Here is a 17,984-nt window from a genome sequence, read left to right as displayed (position 1 = left end):
GCTTGGCTGACATCTCCTGAACAGAATGTTCTTCTCTGCTGGGTTTTCCATTACGAGCATCGAGTCACCACTCTGTGGTCAGATCACCCTGGGTTTTGACACCAGCTCTACATTCACTAGCTATTTGCTTCAATCATTTGTTTGCTCATCTAATATGCACTTAATTTGAGTACCATATTTCAGAAACGGTGATGTAGATACACAATACTTATTGACCTTGTGGAGTCTACAATTGCCTTTAATGAATGTCATCAAGTGGATGAAACCTTTATTCCTTATCTGTAAAATGGGATAATAACACCAAACTCCTGGGATGGAGGTGAGGAATAAACAAGCCAGCAGGTACTCAATAATGATAGTTATTTCCAAATGTTTATCAGGAACCACTTAACAGCGTATGGATAAATGTTGCTCCTATTACAGGATTCAATGGCCCTTTCTACTTCTTGACTACAAGAAAAGGAAGTGGTAGTATAGGAAATAAGAAGTTAAAGGTGTTTTCTGGGCCCTCAAAAATAAACACACTTTATCATTTTATGTTCTGTAAACCTTCCCAGAACATCTAGGGAACACTGTTCATAGAAAAGCCACTGCACAAAGCCTTGCTGATGAAGAATTCAATCTTTTCAACAGTGACTATGCTAAGGACTCAAAAAAAGCCCTGAATTTTAGACAAATTCACTCCCTGAGGGCTCAATGAACTAAAAGCAATATAGCATGCCTGAGGTGACCGTTGGTCCATAATTTTATTCAGAGTGGTGACATTGCCAGGTGACAAGAATGCCAAGTATGTTTAGCAAGCATCAGGAGATGAGGTTGGAAAGGTGGGTAGGGTGGGCCATGGAAGGCCTTGAATGACCCCACTGGAGAGTGGTGAACAGGGAATGACGTGATTTGATTTGCGCTTTAGAAATATCTCTTTTAGATGTGGTATGGGGAAGGGCATGGAAGGCAGAGGTAGGTCAACAACAGTGGAGATAGATAACACACAAGGAGAAAATTGCAGCAACTCAGGTGAGCACTAATGGATCATGTGGGAGCAGAGAGAGGCAGATATTAGAGGAGCAGTGAAGTGTAAAACTTGGATTTGGTGGTTGATTCTATGTGGGGATGGGAGAGAGAATACACTCTCTGGTGACTTCCAGGTCTCTCCCTTTAGTGAACAGGTAGATAACAGATTGGATTCTATTAAGTGGAAGATTAAGTAAGGTAGAGTAGGTTTTGAGGGAAAGATGATAAGCTAAGTGTGATGTACATCTGGGATTTTGGGCAGGCTGTTGATGGGTGTGTTGATGGGAGAGAGTAGATGAGGCCTTTGAGATCGGGGTGTCAAAAAAGAAGAAACACAGGCCAAATAATGACCTCGGGGGTCTCAGGGAGGAATAGCAAAAAGAGAACACTAGGGAAGAACAAATTTAAGGGATGGAAAAAGTAGGTGGAGGCAAAAGGGGAACCCATGAGGTCTGTTCCTTCTTCACTGTCCTCAGTCTTGGTAAACGGTACCTAGAAATCTAGGGGTCATCTTTAACTTCACCTTTTCTCACATTCCATCAAAACCAAGTATTGTGAGTTCTGCTTCCTTAATTATCTTCCAATAAGCAGAATTTTTCTAAACAATTTTTTTTTTTTTTTGAAACAGAGTCTTGCCGTGTTACCCAGGCTGGAGTGCAGTAGCGCGATCTCGGCTCACTGCAATCTTCACCTCCCAGGTTCAAGTGATTCTCCTGCCTCAGCCTCCCAAGTAGCTGGGACTACAGGCGCCTGCCACCATGCCTGGCTAATTTTTTTTTCTTTTGTATTTTTAGTAGAGATGGGGTTTCACTATGTTGGCCAGGCTGGCCTTGAACTCCTGACCTCGTGATCCACCCGCCTCGGCCTCCCAAAGTGCTGGGATTACAGGCAGCTGGCCATAATAATTTTTAATTAGAAAAGGTTTAAGGGAATTGCTTGGAGGGGTCCCAGTACCCTGATGGTACACATGATAAATGAATTGGATTTGGTCATTAGCAGGTGTCAACCACATTCTCTTTCAGCTGGTTTAGTGGTTTGGTGTTAGGAATGCTGAGTTACTTGTTCAACTGGCCTTCTAGGCTTGCCAGCTGGACAGATTGAATCTATTTAACCCATCCAGTTGGTGAAATTGTTCTCAACTCAGATATGGAGGTGGTTTGCAAAAGTAAGTCACTTTTCTTTTCATGTGCTGCACAAGTAAAAGACATCTGCTGGCTATTTTTAAAGCCCCAATAGTTTTATGGAATAGTATGCTGAGAAGTTGCATGTATTATACATGTATATGCTAAATGGAATTGTGATTTCAGTTCACAGCTTTGAGCTGGCTACTTGAAGAAATCCCACAGGGAATTGTTTGGGCAGAAAAACAGCCTTTTGCATAGAATCAGCATGGTTCCAGTCTATTGCATTAGGTTTGTTTAAAGGTTGTGTTTTATGAGAATCAGGGCTTTGGAATCAAAGAACCCAAGGTTGTAATATGGGTCAAATATCACCTGCTTCACCCTGGATTATGATTTACCTGAAATTTTCATCAAAACATTGTTCTTTTCCTAGTTCAGTGTTTGTCAATCTTGGCTGTGTATTAGAATCACAGGGAGAGCTTTAAAAATGTAAATGATCTCCTGATGTCTATGCTCCTTCCAAGAACTATTAAATCAGAATTTCTCAGGGGTAGAGCTCAGGCTTAAGTATGTTCAAAGAAGTCCCCAGGTGATTCTAAAGTACAGTCAAGGTTGTGGAATCACTGCCTCTCCCTAGTTAACACACTTTGAATTTCTAGGCCAGTAAAACTTAACTTCCCCACTGGTGATGTCATTTTCAAGTTAGGCTTAAATCAGTAATTATAAGGGAAGCTAAATGTAATTAAATGTGCAATATTGAGCTCCTCAAGTGTCTTCCACTGAAATTACATTTAAAAACTATAATATTTTTGAAGGCTTCTGACAAAAGAAAATGTATTCCTGAAGCTTCCATAAACACTTGACTTTCTTCTTGATTATGTCCAATTTTCATATGCCACTGGGGACCCTCTAGGTTCACCTGTCATCAATTAGACATCCATATGGATCACACACATTGGAATTCTATCTCCCCTCATCGCAGTACAGACCCCTAGAACACATCCAATTGTCTGGTTCACTAGTATCCTGCGTCGCTCGCATGGCACCCACAGAGGAGAGATTAATACACACTGCTGGAAGAAACAAAGGACCACTGATGATAAAACTTCAGACACCTAGAGCTGGAATGACCCTTAATGCGTGAAGAACTTACCTCTCTCATTTAGCAGAGAAGAAAATTGACCTCTGATAGTTAAATGATTCGCCTAGGCCCAATTTGTTAGAGGCAGAATCAGACTGGAACCTGAGTCTTTTTATAGGTGCAGTCTTTTTACACTTTACTGAGTTGCCTAACGATCTATAGGTGGGATTGAGATCAGTGAAGAACAGCCTGTGTTATTTAATGGCAATTTGGAACAACAAAAATAGATAACAAACTATGTTAGCATAAATAGCAAAATTGAAAACAGTATGGTTGTGTTAGCTTTTGTGCTAAGCATTTAACATGTAATAATAAAATGCTGACTTTGTCCTAGATTTTTTGGCATAGTAATGATGCAATTTTGACTATTATTTCTCATACATCAAGGGCAAATATTCATTCTATGAGAATTATTCTGATAGTAAGGAGTGTGAGTTTATTCTTTTGCCTATCTTCTTGTTAACAGTGACAGCTTATCCAGAGGCAGTCAAGAAACTTTACTGATAATGTAGAAAGGCATGGTCAGATGAATGGATGGATGGAAAAGGTAATCAGAAAGAAAACTTTGTCTACAAAAGGGAAGTTTGTCCCCATACAGAAAACTCTATCCTGCATCTTGGCTTGGACAAAAGATTTCTTTCAAGATGCACATTCATAAATAGAATAATAGTTAAAGAACTTAGCTTATTAACTGTTTACATAAAAGATTAAATAAAGCTGTTGGTATGCTTTGGCTGAGAATGACCCCCGAGATTTGGAAATATCATTCAGTTACGTACATACAGTGAAGAAAGAAATTGTTTTGGCTATATGCTGACCAGGTTGCTAGGAACTTTTGGAATGAAGATAGGAGAGGGCTCAGTTGAGTCTAGAAACTCTGGGGTAGAGCCACCAATGTATGTGTTTCCAGCTGGGTTCTCTCCAAGTCCAGGCAGCTCTGATTCCATGTCTGTAGGCTGGACCAGCCCTGGAACCTCTGCACTTCAGGAGACAAGAGGCAGAATTCCCAGAAGTGAACCTGAGGCCCTGGCTTCTCCCAAAGCTATTTCCTGACTTTATGTATGACTTCTTCCCAGCTTTCATTTGCTTCAAGGATTTTGTCAACCAAATTAGGCCCCGAAGTCACACAGTGAAGCCAACAAGACGTATTTACCATATATCCTTGCAGGAGAAACTCTAAGAGATAATAAAACTATTTACTCTCTGATTAGAAAGTTATGTTCTTTGCTTCATACTGACAAACTTCAACACGACAGCTCCCCTTTCATTTTGGCCTTTGGGATTTAGTGGATGTCGTCCAAAGCTCTTTAACTTTTCCAGTCATTTGAAGTTGGTTTTACTTAGAAATGTCATATTAAAGTGTATGGCCTTAGAGCTTATTAGTAAGTGTTTGGCCTGCTCATGGCTGATCTCAGAAGGCCAAACAGAGGGTTACCTGCCAAAGGCACAGTTAGTTCTGCAAAGGGAAAAACAGAGGAGAACTGATCTTTACCTAGTGCTGACTGTATGCCTGGTGCCAAGCAAGGGGATTTCCTGTCCATGGACTCATTCATATTTCCCTGACTTTGGAACTATGTGCCAAAGACTTTGACAGTGAGAGATGTGAGTAGTATTCATTGGTGGGAATGGATGGGTGGAATGACCGAGAGGATAGTATTAACCATCTAGATGTTTGCAGAGCAATGCTTACATCCCTGTCTCGGTCAACATGTTTGAAGGCGCAGGATGCTCAAAACTATAATCAGGGTAAGTAAGACAGAGGCCAGAGGAGGATGGAGCAGGCAGGATGTAACAACAGGAAGTGCTGAAGGCAGAGGCAAGTGGAGGACGCATTTCCTGCCAAAGGGGCAGCTATGCCTCAGCTCCAGCAGACAATGGTAGTGTCTCTTCAGATCCGGATTTGCTGAGGAAGTCAGAAATCTGAATTTCTATGTGAAATCTCCTCTTTTAAAAAACCATTATTGACCCATTAAACCACATACACCTGGACCCCAGATCTGGCAACAGCCAGCTAGCATACAGTCTGCACAGTCGGTTTCTGGAGTTCAAATCTCTACAGACTGAAAATCAGGCAAGTGTGAGGGCTGGAGTGCTCCAGGGGAAGGCTGCAGATGGAGGACAGCTGTCACCATCCAGCTGCTCACCTGCATCCTGCCTGGGCCTGCAGTGCTCACACCTGCTTGTCTACTCTGGCCCCTGTGGCCTGCAAGCTTTACCTCTGGGTGCTGCCTCTTTCTGCTGTTGACTGGGGAAGAGGGGCTACTGGGAATATCGGCACTTCAGTAATTGTTCTGTCCCCAGGTCAGTGAGGGCTGAGCTCACTCCGTGGGCTCTGGTTACATTATTCAATGACAGCAAAAAGGAAAATGGTTCAACTTCCTATTGCATTGTCACCTCTTCTCAGTCTTCTCATCCTCTGCTCGGCCCAGCCTTCCATCACTTGTGTAAATAATTGCCTGGATTAAAGGCCCTCTGCTTAAAATACTCAAGTGGCTGGGAGCGGTGGCTCATGCCTGTAATCCCAGCGCTTTGGGAGGCCTAGCCAAGAGGATCCCTTGAACTGAATAGTTCAAGACCAGCCTCAGCAACATAGTGAGACCTCGTCCCTACTAAAAATTAAAGGAAAAATGAGCTGTGCTTGGTGGCAAGTTCCTTTAGTCTCAGCTGCTCAAGAGGCTGAGGCGAGAGGATTGCTTGAACCCAGGAGTTTGCAGTGAGTCATGATGGCACCCAGCCCGGGTGACAGAGCAAGACCCTGTCTTCAAATAAATAAAATATTCAAGTGGTTTCTATTTTCTGATTAGAATCTGACTGATGCAATGGAATTTTCATATCACATGTTAAGAATTATGTATTAATTTAGAAATAGTGTTTTTCCCATTTCCGTTTATTCAATGTCTTCACATTGTTTTGTCCTTAACATAATCATTTGCTTGTCACGTAACTCAGTTTTTCACTATACAGTATATTCATTTCTATTAAAGTTGTTTAGAGAAAGAACTTCTGGAATTGATCTATAGTGTTTCCACAGGTAGTCTTATCCTAAATTAAAAGTACTTTTTTATAATTTAAAATGTATTTCCATTCACCCTGATTTATTTTTGTGATTGCTACAATATTGTCTTACAGTATTTTTTAAGATCACCTTTATTGAAATGTAATTTAATTTATATAAAGGATAAACATTTTAAGTGTATTATTTGGTGAGCTCTGACAAATGCATACACTTCTGTAGCCACCAACACAGTCAACAAATAGAAAACTTTCATTATCTCCAAAGTTCCCCCAATCCCACTTGCGGTCAGTCCCCACATCCTTGGGCCCCGCTGACTACTTGTTTGCTTTCTGCCACTCCAAATTAGCTTTCTTCTTTTCTAGAATATCATATAAAAGGAATCCTATGTATGTTTTCTTAGTGTCTGCCTTCTTTCTCTCAGCCCAATAATTTTGAAATCTAGTCATGCTATGTGTGTCAGTACATTATTTTTTTTCTTGCTTAATAGAATCCATAATATGGATTAAGTGAAATGTGCCTATCTATTTACTTTTGGTGGATATTTGAGTTGTTTCCAGTTTGGGGGATTATGAGTGAAGCTGTTATGACAATACAAGTATAAGTCTCCTGGTGAACATATATTTTTATTTTTATTGAGTACCTAGGAATGGGATTGTTGGGTCATATGGTAGGTATATGTTTAAATTTACAAGAAAGTGTCAAATTGTTTTCTCAAGGTAGTTATACAATTTTAGATTATCACTAACAAAGTGCAAGAGATGGAGTTGTTTCCTGTCCTCTCCAGGAACTAGTATTATCAGTCTGTCTCATTTTAGCCTTTCTAGTATATATGCAGTAGTATCTCATGAGGGTTTAGATTTGCATTTCCCCTGTGACTAAGGATGCTGAACATCTTTGCTTTGTGTGTTGGGTGTTGGCACATGTTTGTTCATTTGTTTGTTTTGGGTAGTGTGTGTCTTTATTTATTTATTTATTTATTTTTGAGATGGAGTCTTCCTCTGTTATCCAGGCTGGAGTGCAGTGGTGTGATCTCAGCTCACCGCAACCTCTGCCTCCCAGGTTCAAGCAATTCTCCTTGCCTCAGCCTCCCGAATAGCTGAGATTACAGGCACACGCCATGCTTGGCTAATTTTTGTATTTTTAGTAGAGACAGGGTTTTGCCAAGTTGGCCAGGCCGGTCTCAAACTCCTGACCTCAGGTGATCCTCCCACTTCAGCCTCCCAAAGTGCAGGGATTATAGGTGTGAGCCACCATGCCCGGCTGCGTCTGTCTTTTTTTTACAAAAATTTTATTTCAGTAGATTTTTTTGGGAACAGGTGGTTTTTGGTTATGTGGATAAGTTCTTTAGTGGTGATTTCCGAGATTTTGGGGCACCTGTCACCTGAGCAGCATACACTTTACCCAATGTGTAGTGTTTTATCCCTCATCTGCCTCCGACCCTTCTCTGTGAGTACCCAAAATCCATTCTTTTTTTTTTTTTGAGATGGAGTCTCACTTTGTTGTCCAGGCTGGAGTGCAGTGGCGCGATCTCCGCTCACTGCAACATCTGCCTCCCGGGTTTAAGCGATTATCTTGGCTCAGCCTCCTGAGTAGCTAGGATTTACAGGTACCTGCCACCATGCCCAGCTAATTTTTGTATTTTTAGTAGAGACAGATTTTCACCATGTTGTCCAGGCTGGTCTTGAACTCCTGACCTCAGGTGATCTGCCTGCCTCGGCCTCCCAAAATGCTGGGATTACAGGTGTGAGCTACCACGCCTGGCCCCCAAAGTCCATTATCTCATTCTTATGCCTTTGTAACTGCATAGCTTAGCTCCCACTTACAAGTGAGAACATGCAATATTTGGTTTTCCATTCCTGAGTTACCTCACTTAGAATAATGGTCTCCAACTCTATCCAGGTTGCTGCAAATTGGCACATGTTCTTAGAAAGTGTCTATTTGAGGCTGGGTGAGATGGCTCACGCCTGTAATCCCAGCACTTTGGGAGGCCGAGGCGGGTGGATCACCTGGGGTCGGGAATTCGAGACCAGTCTGACCAACATGGAGAAACCCCATCTTTACTAAAAATACAAAATTAGCCAGGCATGGTGGCGCATGCCTGTAATCCCAGCTGCTTGGGAGGCTGAGGCAGGAGAATCGCTTGAACCCGGGAGGCAGAGGTTGCGGTGAGCCGGGAGCACACCATTGCACTCCAGCCTGAGCAACAAGAGCAAAACTCCATCTCAAAAAAAAAAAAAAAAAGTGCCTGTTTTAATCTTTTGCTGATTAAATACATTGGGCTTTTTATTGTATTATTAATGAATTACAAAATATATATTCATGTATATGTATATATACTCAATATAGATATATTGAATATTCTCTTTGCTTCTTTGACTTGCCTTTTTATTTTCCTAAAGCTACATTTCATAAAGCATATGTTTTAAATTTTGATAAACTATAATATATCAATATTTTATGGTTTGTGCATTTTCTTAAGACATCTTTGCCTACTCCAAATCTGAAGATTTTCCCCTATGTTTTCTTCTAGGACTTTCATAGTTTTAGTTTTTAGTTTAGATCTAGGTCCCACATCAAATTCATTTTTGTGTTATGTATTCAAGTAAGAGTTGAGATATTTTTCCCCAAATGGATATCCAGTTGTTTCAGCCTCCAGTATTGCTTTTTAAAGTGACCTTTAAGAGGCTTGTTTATGACAACCTTCAACCCTTTCCATTGTGAAGTCATGTAATTACTAAATCTACATTGAGCATTTACCCCATATGAATGAGGAAATACGTGGCACTTATTAGGTCCTGTTTCCTATAGATCTTTCCTGAGCACACGGAAGATCAAGACCACACTCACTGACTTCTCATAGTCAAGCAATTTTGGCCAATTAAATGTCAGTTGGAAACACCTGTGTCAGCTTCTCTGTGGCAGTGAGAAGTCCCTGTGTGACATCCCAACTCTCCCCGCTCCTGCGTTGGCAACCAAGAAAGCCTTGTGTTGGAGGTGGGGCCACAAGTTTAAAGGTAAGTCACCGCCTGGAGGGCACCTTCCTGGAGACTGCCCAGGCCCACAGTGGCACGTGTATGAGTGACAGGTAAATTTTTATGTGTTAAGCCTCTGAGATTTCAGAGTTAATTTTTTACTGCATCATGGTCTATTCTATATACTGGCTAATACACTTCTTAAGGTAACCTCTCTAAGCAACTAAACTACCATTGGTTATGATTTTTCAGGCGAATGTGGCCTTGCCAACAGTAAGGTAAGTGAAGTATTACTTCCATACTATGAGATAATTTGCTTTTTTTTAATTTTTTGAGACAGGGTCTCACTTTATCACCCAGGCTCGAGTGGAGTGGCATGATCACGGCTCACTGCAGCCTCCCATGCTCAGGTGATCCTCCCATCTCTGCCTGAGTAGCTAGGACTACAGGGTGCCTGCCACCACACCTGGCTAATTTTTGTATGATTTCTAATTTCTAAGAAATAGAATAAAAGGACTTTGATAAAATCTTTCTTGTTTGAAGGATGATTTAGGGGGAAAAGCCTCACCTCATACTTGGGCATATATCATTTGATTTTACAATAATAGGATTGTAAATCTCGAAGTTTTGAGATACAGTGCTGCAGCTAGAGGATGAAAATATGTTGGTGTAGTGCCCAAATCTACAGTATAACATATGACCCATATAAGCTGCCCGTCAACACTTCCTTTCTTTTCATAAACTATATTTCCTGCAATAGAAACATTCATAGGAGACCTAGGCTTCAAATATTTCCTGGATGTCCAAAGGCACATCTGGAAGAAATCCTATAGGAGGTTCCTATAGGTCCTAAAAGATACAGCCTGAGTTCTAGATCTGATACATTGTAAAAGTCAAGTACAAAGTCTATTTCAATGCTCTGCCATCATCTTCCCAAGAAAAAACAACAGAGTTCAGGAGAACCTTTTTGTTTTCTTCTTTGTTTTCTGAAAACAACAGCAATGCTGGTGTATTATGATTTGGTTCAAGAGAAGCAGCATGAATGGACAGAATCCTGGATGGGAAGTTAGGAGTCACGGGTTCTGGGTCTGGCTGTGTGGTCCAGGGCAAATTGCCTTACTCCTCTTTGGAACTTGGTTTCATCATTCGGAAATAAAAGACTGAGTCTGTATTAGATTCCTAGTTGGAGATTAGAAGGGGTTATCATACTATTTATAATATTTCAAAAAGTCTACCAGAAATAGTACCTATTTTCTGATGAGGGTGCACAGGGTTAGCAAAACATCACATTTCTTAACATTTTGACTGTATGTTTTTGAACTCGACAGAGTAGCATTAGTTATCTCCTGTTGAATTAAAACAGGAGATAAAAATTTTTAAACAGGGTTTAAAAATTATATATATCTTGGCCAGGCGCCTGTAATCCCAGCACTTTGGGAAGCCAAGGCGAGTGGATCACCTGAGGTCACGAGTTCCAGACCAGCCTGACCAATATGGAGAACTCTCAACTCTACTAAAAGTACAAAAAACTAGCCAAGTGTGGTAGCATGCACCTGTGGTTCCAGCTACTTGGGAGGCTGAGACAGGAGAATTGCTTGAACCCAGGAGGCGGAGGTTACGATGAGCCAAGATCAAGCCACTGAACTCCAGCCTGAGAGAGAGAGCAAGACTCTTTCTCTCAAAAAAAAAAAAAAAAAAAATATATATATATATATATGTATACACATACAAGTCTTTAATACCAATAGTGGCTAGCATTTGTTGAATGCTTACAATGTGCTCAGTGCTGGTGTAAATATATTAGTCCCAAGGGAAATATATTCTCCAAAGCAGACAGTACTTTGGCTGCATTCACTATTCTTTGGTTGATAATTTCTAGCTTTATGGTATTGTGGTCAGCTGTTAGACTTGGTTTTTAAATGCCCCCACATAATGTAAGTGAAGTAGAGCATATATGGACATCATAGTTCCTTCTTGTAAGAAGGCATTATGAAGATGATAATGGAAATATTAAACCCGTGAACTTTATATGTCAATCATCTCTGAAATATGGAAGAAATTGACAAATTAAGTCAATTTTTTTTCAGTATCTGAAGTGAATCTGCTCACTACAAAAATGAGGGCTCTTCCTGATTGTTTAATAAAGCAGAAATAGACAGACCCAAATACACTTATTCCAGAAGCATTGATTAGGTCTGCCCTTAGTGCAAAGCAAAGTATTTGGTGGACAAGAGAGTGAAGGTCAATGTGGGATAACAGTAGTTAATTTCTAGGAATTTGTAACTGATTAGATAGTTGTTCTGGTTGTTTATTGCTGTGCAATGAACCACTCTAAGACTCAGTAGCTTAAACAGCGACCATTTTGCTCTCCTCCACGAGTCTGTGGGTCAGGAATTAGGGAAGGATACAGCTGGGTGATTCTTCACCTCTCTGTGCCATCAAATGAAGCTAATTGATGATATTCAGCTGGTGAAAGGCTGCTCTGCAGGCTCCAAGCAAGTTTCCCTCACAACTCAGGCACACTGGCAGTCATGCTAGAAGGCAGGGTTCAGCTGGGGCTATCAGAATGCCTGCACATGGTCTCCCCTGCAAGGCAGCGGTACCAGGGTAGTCAGATATTTTGCACTATGGTGCAGGGCTCCAGGAGTGTATTTTGAGTCATCTGGATAGAGGTTGTGAAGCTTCTATAATCTAGACTCAACATCACTTCCACCACATCCTGTTGGTCAAGCAAGTCATTAAAGTCAGCTTAGCTTCAAGGGGAGGAGAATTGGACTCCACCTCTTAATGGCAAGAATGGTGAAGAATATGTGCCCATCTTTAATTTATGATAGTGTTCATACCAAAAATACTGCAAAGAATTAGTAAGAGTGCAGTTGCATGACTCCCGGCAAATACATGTAAGGGCCCACATGTAAGGGCCGGGGATCATAATTTGCTGAGAGAAAGTGGAGTCAAGAAGTGAGGCAAGTAAGTTGTTATCAAAAGTGCTTTGGAGAGGTCGTTGTTCCTTGACCTGTGTGTTAGAATGCGTGTGTGACTCTCTAGGCTTCCTCGTACTGTCTGTAGTCTTTGCCGGGTTTGTAATTTATGAGGAGGCAACTCCAAAATGGATGGCACTGAAATAATCACGTAGCCTTAAAAGTTTCCAACCTCAGTGCCTTGTCTTCCAAGGAAGCACTTTGAAAGTTTACTAAATGAAACCAACTGTCATTTTTATTTGTCAGCATTCAGTGTTATTTAGCTAGGGCAGGTGGCCAGTGGCTTTAGAGGCTTCTGGCACTAGCATTAGCCAGAAGTCACATGTACTCGTGGAGAATATCATTGAACAGACCTACCTGGAGGACAGGGTCCATTAACTGCAATAGATTACAAGGGAACAACCATTCATTCAAATAGGGCCATCCCCCACCATCACCAGGGGAGCCACAGTGTCTGTTGAGAAGGCCTTTAGCAAGGTACTTCCCAGAAGGTGGAGGCATATACAGGTTAACTGTCATATGCTTCCTAGCATCACCTCTCCCATCCTCACTCCCTCTGCAAAATCCACACTCAGCCTCTAACAAAATCACATCATTTCTTTCCAAGTCCAGGCTTTTTCCTCTGTACTCTTTAGGTCAGCTGAGACAGGCCAACATCTTCTAAACAAAATTTGTCAAAGAACATAAGGCGAGAAGACGTGCTCTTGGAAAATACAAATTATGCAATAGAACTCAAGTTCCAAGGTGCAGTTTTCTGACCCCAAGGCAACTATGGTCTACCCCCAAAAGGCTGGATTGAGGCTCTAGCATCTCGTTTCTCCTCTAACCTGTCGTTCTGATTTCCAGGAGATGTGTTTATGTGCCACGTTATTTGGTTTTCTGCACAAATGCAAAAGACACTGTTTAATGCTAAAATATTTTCCTCCCTGGTTTGACTTGAACTCCCTTGTTACTCATGGGCCTCTCACCCATTGCTTTGTTCATGGCCAGCTGGCAGAGCTGTGGAGGAGCAAGACAGAGCAGGTCCAAGCTCCAAACTCCATTTAGTTTGTAGTCTTTCCATGACTCACTAAAAAGGCATCTTCCCTGGTTTCCAGAACACTGTAGGTTCACTGAGTCTAGCATGGTGATCAAGAGTGGAGGCTTGGGACACAGATTAACTCTCTACCTGTCTCCAGTTATATCACTTTTGACCTTTAGTTTTTCATTTGTAAAACAGAAATAATAATAATACATACTTCATAGGGTTGTTGTGCATATTAAGTTATACATACAGGATATTTTAGAACAATTCTTGCCACAAACGTTCAAAAAATGTTAGCTACGATGATGATGATTAAAGAATGCCTTGAGTGTAACTACAGAATATGATGTGGTAATGGCTTCCTGAACATTATCTCAGAGAGGGACAGAGCTCTTCTTCAGGAAACAGCCATCCCTCCTGACTCCTGAGATGTAGACAGCAGAGAAAGAGATAGTTTTAAATAGCACATACTGAACTCTCTGTGTTGTAAGGGCATGGGAAGCTGGAGGGTGAGGAGGGGGAAGTGGGAAGTTGGCATTGAGTGTGCTTGCCTTGCGCTAAGTGTTATGAAACATGAGTTCCATGTATATGTCTTATGGAATTGTCTAAGCAACAGTTTGAAGTGGTATTCTTACCCCACCATAGTTGAAGAAAAAGGGGCACAGACAGAGTAAATTGCACAAAGTCATGTAACTAATAATGATGTAGCTAAGTTTCCAACCCAGGAATGTCTGGCTGAAAGTCCTCTGTTCTTTCTTCCACATCATCCTGGACATTAGGATTGTGTGAGGGCCCTGGTGTTTCTCTTGATCTGGCTGGAAAAATTCTCAAAGTATCAGAGTAAAGAAGAATATGAAAGACAAAGCCAAACAACAACAACAAAATACCAACTACCCTCTGGCCAAAAAAAAAAAAACTCAAACCACCTTGACTTAGAAAAAGTTATGCCCTTGGCTAACTTCAATCAGCATTTTCTTTTAAGGTTGAAGTTAGACTCTGTCAATATCATTTTTAGACAAAGAAATGGTAAACTTTAAATAAAGAGGCATTTCAGGAGCCATGTTTTTTTAAAGCTGTAGCTAGACTACAAATGCTGTTGACAAAAAAAAAAAAAATCTATTTACATCCTATGCTGTGCTCTGCTCTGCTGTTCCGTTCTATCTTATCTGTTCATTCATTTATTCATTCCCCAAATATTAACTGAGAGCCTTTAATATGGTGGGTACTGTTTTTGGTGTGATGGATTTACTATTGCAGTAGTTAGTGTGGTATACCGAATAATGACACCCTTCTCCCACAAAGATGTCCATGTCCTAATTCCCATATCCTGTTAATATGCCACCTTGCATGAAAAAAGGGACTTTGCAGATGTGATTAAATTAAGGACTTTGAGATTGGAGAGATTATCCTGGATTATCTAGGTGGGCTCAATGTAATCCTGAGAGTTTTCATTAGAGGAAAGGATGAGTCAGAAAGAAGGCGATGTGGTGATGGAAGCAGAGGTTGGAGTGATATGCTTTGAGGATGGAGTAAGGGCCGACTAGCTAAGGAATGAAGGTGGCCTCTAGAATCTGGTATAGCAAGAAAACAGATTCTCCTTTGACAATTTCAGAAGAAACACAGCCCTATCAACACCCTAATTTTACCCTCATAAGACTCATTTTGGGCTTCTGACTTCCAGAACTGTAAGATAATAGATTTGTGATTTTTTTTAAGTGACTAAGTAGGGTTACTGGTTACAGCAGCATTAGGAAACACAGTCAGGATAGCTAGAGTATGGTACAGTAACAAACAGCCTCCAAACCTCAATGACTTAATACAACAAAGATATATTGTTTATTCACATTAGAAGTCTAGTAGGGGCCATTGGGGAGCTCTGATCATTGTCACCAGCCTCTTACCCAGGATGATGGAGGCTCCATCAGAACATGTGCTTCTGCAACCACTTCATCTTTATTTGGCAAATCACACACTAGTTCATGAACCTTCCCCCTGGAAATGACACATATGCTTTGATCCAGCTTTTATGTGATCAAAACCACATGGCTGTGCTCAACTTTAATTGGAGAAGGGACATATAATCTTACACATGGAGAAGAGGGGAACTTGAAATTTGGGACCAGCCCTGGTGACTCCCCCAACTAGTGACGAATCAAGGTCCCTATGCTCATGGAGTTTGTGTTCCTTGGAAGATAAGAACTAACAAACAACAACAAAAACAACCCTAGTAAATAACAAACAGGGTCAATTTCAGATCCTGATAAATGTTATGGAGAGAATAAAATAGGGTAACGTGACAAGGTAACTGGGGGCTGTTTGGTGGTCAGGGAAGGACTCTGAGGATGTACGTCTGAATTGGGAGATGAATGACAAGGGTCAAGCATGTAATGGTCTTGAGACAGCATGGTCCATAGTGATCCAAGATAACTATTTTCCATTCCACATTAAGAAAAAACAAAAATATTGGGGAAAGATATTTCATTCAATCTGTTTCTGTGAGACTGAACAAGTCCTAATGGCTGAACAAAGACTGATGGTACACAATGGCTCTCTTAGACTGAAGAAGATTTCTTCACAAAATTTTAATAAACCAGAGTTTTGTATAAAATGGAATTCGCTTCCCACCAATGGAGCCTGGAGCCATTCAATTTAGATGGGTTTCCAAAAGAGTGGTTAATGCTTCCCTGGAAATGACAGGAAGGAAAGTCAGACAGTGAAGGACTCAGCAGGGAGGAATGGCTGAGCAAAGGAAGTTGCTGCGGTGCTGGACTTGAACTCCTTGGCTGCATGACTCATTTAAAGCACCCAAGGTTTTGTCAAGGGAAGGTAGTGGGGAATAGTGGAGAGAAGAGTCCACTGGACGTCTGTGACAAGCTAGCTGCCAGGAAAAATTGTCGAAACATCCAGAGTATTAGCAAAGTGTCAGGAGCTTCTGTTCTGGACACATCCAGAAAAATAAATAGCTTTGGATCTTGTTGGGTGAAGTTGGAAGAAAAGAGGATTGTGGCCTCTAATGGAAGGCACAATCCCAGAGAGCTTTAAAACCTAGGGAAAGGAGAGATTGAGAGGCAAACTCTCTCTGGAGAATGGAGCAAGAACAGCCCAAGGTCATCTCAGCTCCTTTACCAAGACACTACAGGAGGGTCTGCAGCAGGAACATGATGCCTGCTCACAGTGAGACCTAGAAAAACCCAGCTCCTCTGCTCATCTGGTCCGTGTTTCCCTCTGGGTCACCAGGAGCCTGCCTTTCCCCAGGTGCATTCTTCTCCATGAGGACTCTTGGAACACCTAGAGACCTCTGCTGCTCTTCCCCTTCAACAGTAGACAGCACAGGGCCAGATGCTGCACACCCATCTTTGAAAAACCTGGACATTCTCCTGACTCTCATCAACAAGTGAAAGGACTCATTCTGCAGTAAGGGAAAAATGATGAGATTTAGGATTAGGGAAACTGGGTTTGGATCTTGGCTTTTCTTTGGCTGAGACTCTTTCACAGAGTTTCAATAAATTAGGATTTTATATGAAGTGAAGTGCATGTCTCACCACCATGTAACCTATCTGAGACCTTCTGGCTGACCTAGCAAATTCCTTCTCATCTGCCAGTGGGCTACAGCCACTGTCTTTGTCTGTGTGATTCTTTTGCGGATCCCTTTTAAAACCTTATTTTCTGACCTGCTTGCTGCCTGATGATCACATTTGGTAATATCCTTCTCCTTAAGAGCAACTTTGACCCCTAACCACATGGGAAGCCTTGTCCTATGCATTTAATAATACAGCCCTGTTAGATAACTACTTCATAAATCTAAATGTTGAACAGGAGGCATATTATTTGGAGTAGCATATTAGAAATAGGCTAGAGTTGCTACTCAAAATCAAATATCAAATTCTAAGCAGTTGCCAGGGATTGGCATGCTGGATAAAATGTGCATTCTTGGCAAGCAGAATTAGGCTCTCTCCTTGTAGCAGATGCCTCTCATGTCCCACATCACATTCCATTGGCCCATCTATGATTTCATCTGTAGTTTCAGCAAGCAGTTGTGGGTAAGCTTGACAATGTTCCACCTCAAGCACATGCCTGGGCCTTCTCTGATGTCATGCAGCCCACTTCTATTAGTCCATTCTTGCATTGCTATAAAGAAATACCTGAGACTGGGTAATTTATAAAGAAAAAAGGTTTAATTGCTCATGGTTCTGCAGGCTGTACAGGAAGCATGATGCTGGCATCTGCTTGGCTTCTGGGGAGCCTTCAGGAAGCTTACAATCATGGTGGAAGGCAAAGTGAGGAGCTGGCACTTCCCGTGGCTGGGAGCAGGGGCAAAACAGGGGGGAGGTGCTACACAATTTTAAACAACCAGATCTTGTGAAAACTCACTGTACTGAGAACAGCACCAATGGAGATGGTGCTAAAACCATTCATGAGAAACCACCCGATGATCCAGTCACCTCCCACAGCCCCCACTTTCAACACTGGGGATTACAATTCAACATGAGATTTGTGGGGGACATAGATCCAAACCATATCACCACTCAACCAGCATGAAAACAGCCCAGCAGTGAGGAAAGGTCAGTGCTCCTAGGACCAGCTCTCAAAGGAGGTGGAAGCCTGAAAATAAATGCTCCAGCAGCCCTTTGCTCAGATGGGCTATTCTGGGAGCTCTCAGTGTGTGGATTGGGAGGTTTTGGCAGAATTGATCTGTTTCCAGTTGTGGCCTTTCATTA

At 41.6% G+C, this 17,984-nt stretch overlaps 1 long non-coding RNA gene across 1 annotated transcript in view; it reads left to right on the top strand.

Moving 5' to 3' along the window:
• Positions 1 to 17,984, top strand: part of LOC129479267 (uncharacterized) — an 81,548-nt gene that overhangs the window by 21,592 nt on the left and 41,972 nt on the right. Inside the window, exon 2 of the long non-coding RNA XR_008656629.2 lies at positions 9,098 to 9,303. This is a non-coding gene — a long non-coding RNA (uncharacterized lncRNA). The remainder of the gene's footprint in view (positions 1 to 9,097; positions 9,304 to 17,984) is intronic.

The sequence above is a fragment of the Symphalangus syndactylus genome, chromosome 3, assembly GCF_028878055.3.
Source record: "Symphalangus syndactylus isolate Jambi chromosome 3, NHGRI_mSymSyn1-v2.1_pri, whole genome shotgun sequence".
NCBI lineage: Eukaryota > Metazoa > Chordata > Mammalia > Primates > Hylobatidae > Symphalangus > Symphalangus syndactylus.
Note: the sequence above shows the minus strand (reverse complement) of the source record. Positions and strands in the feature narration are given on the sequence as shown.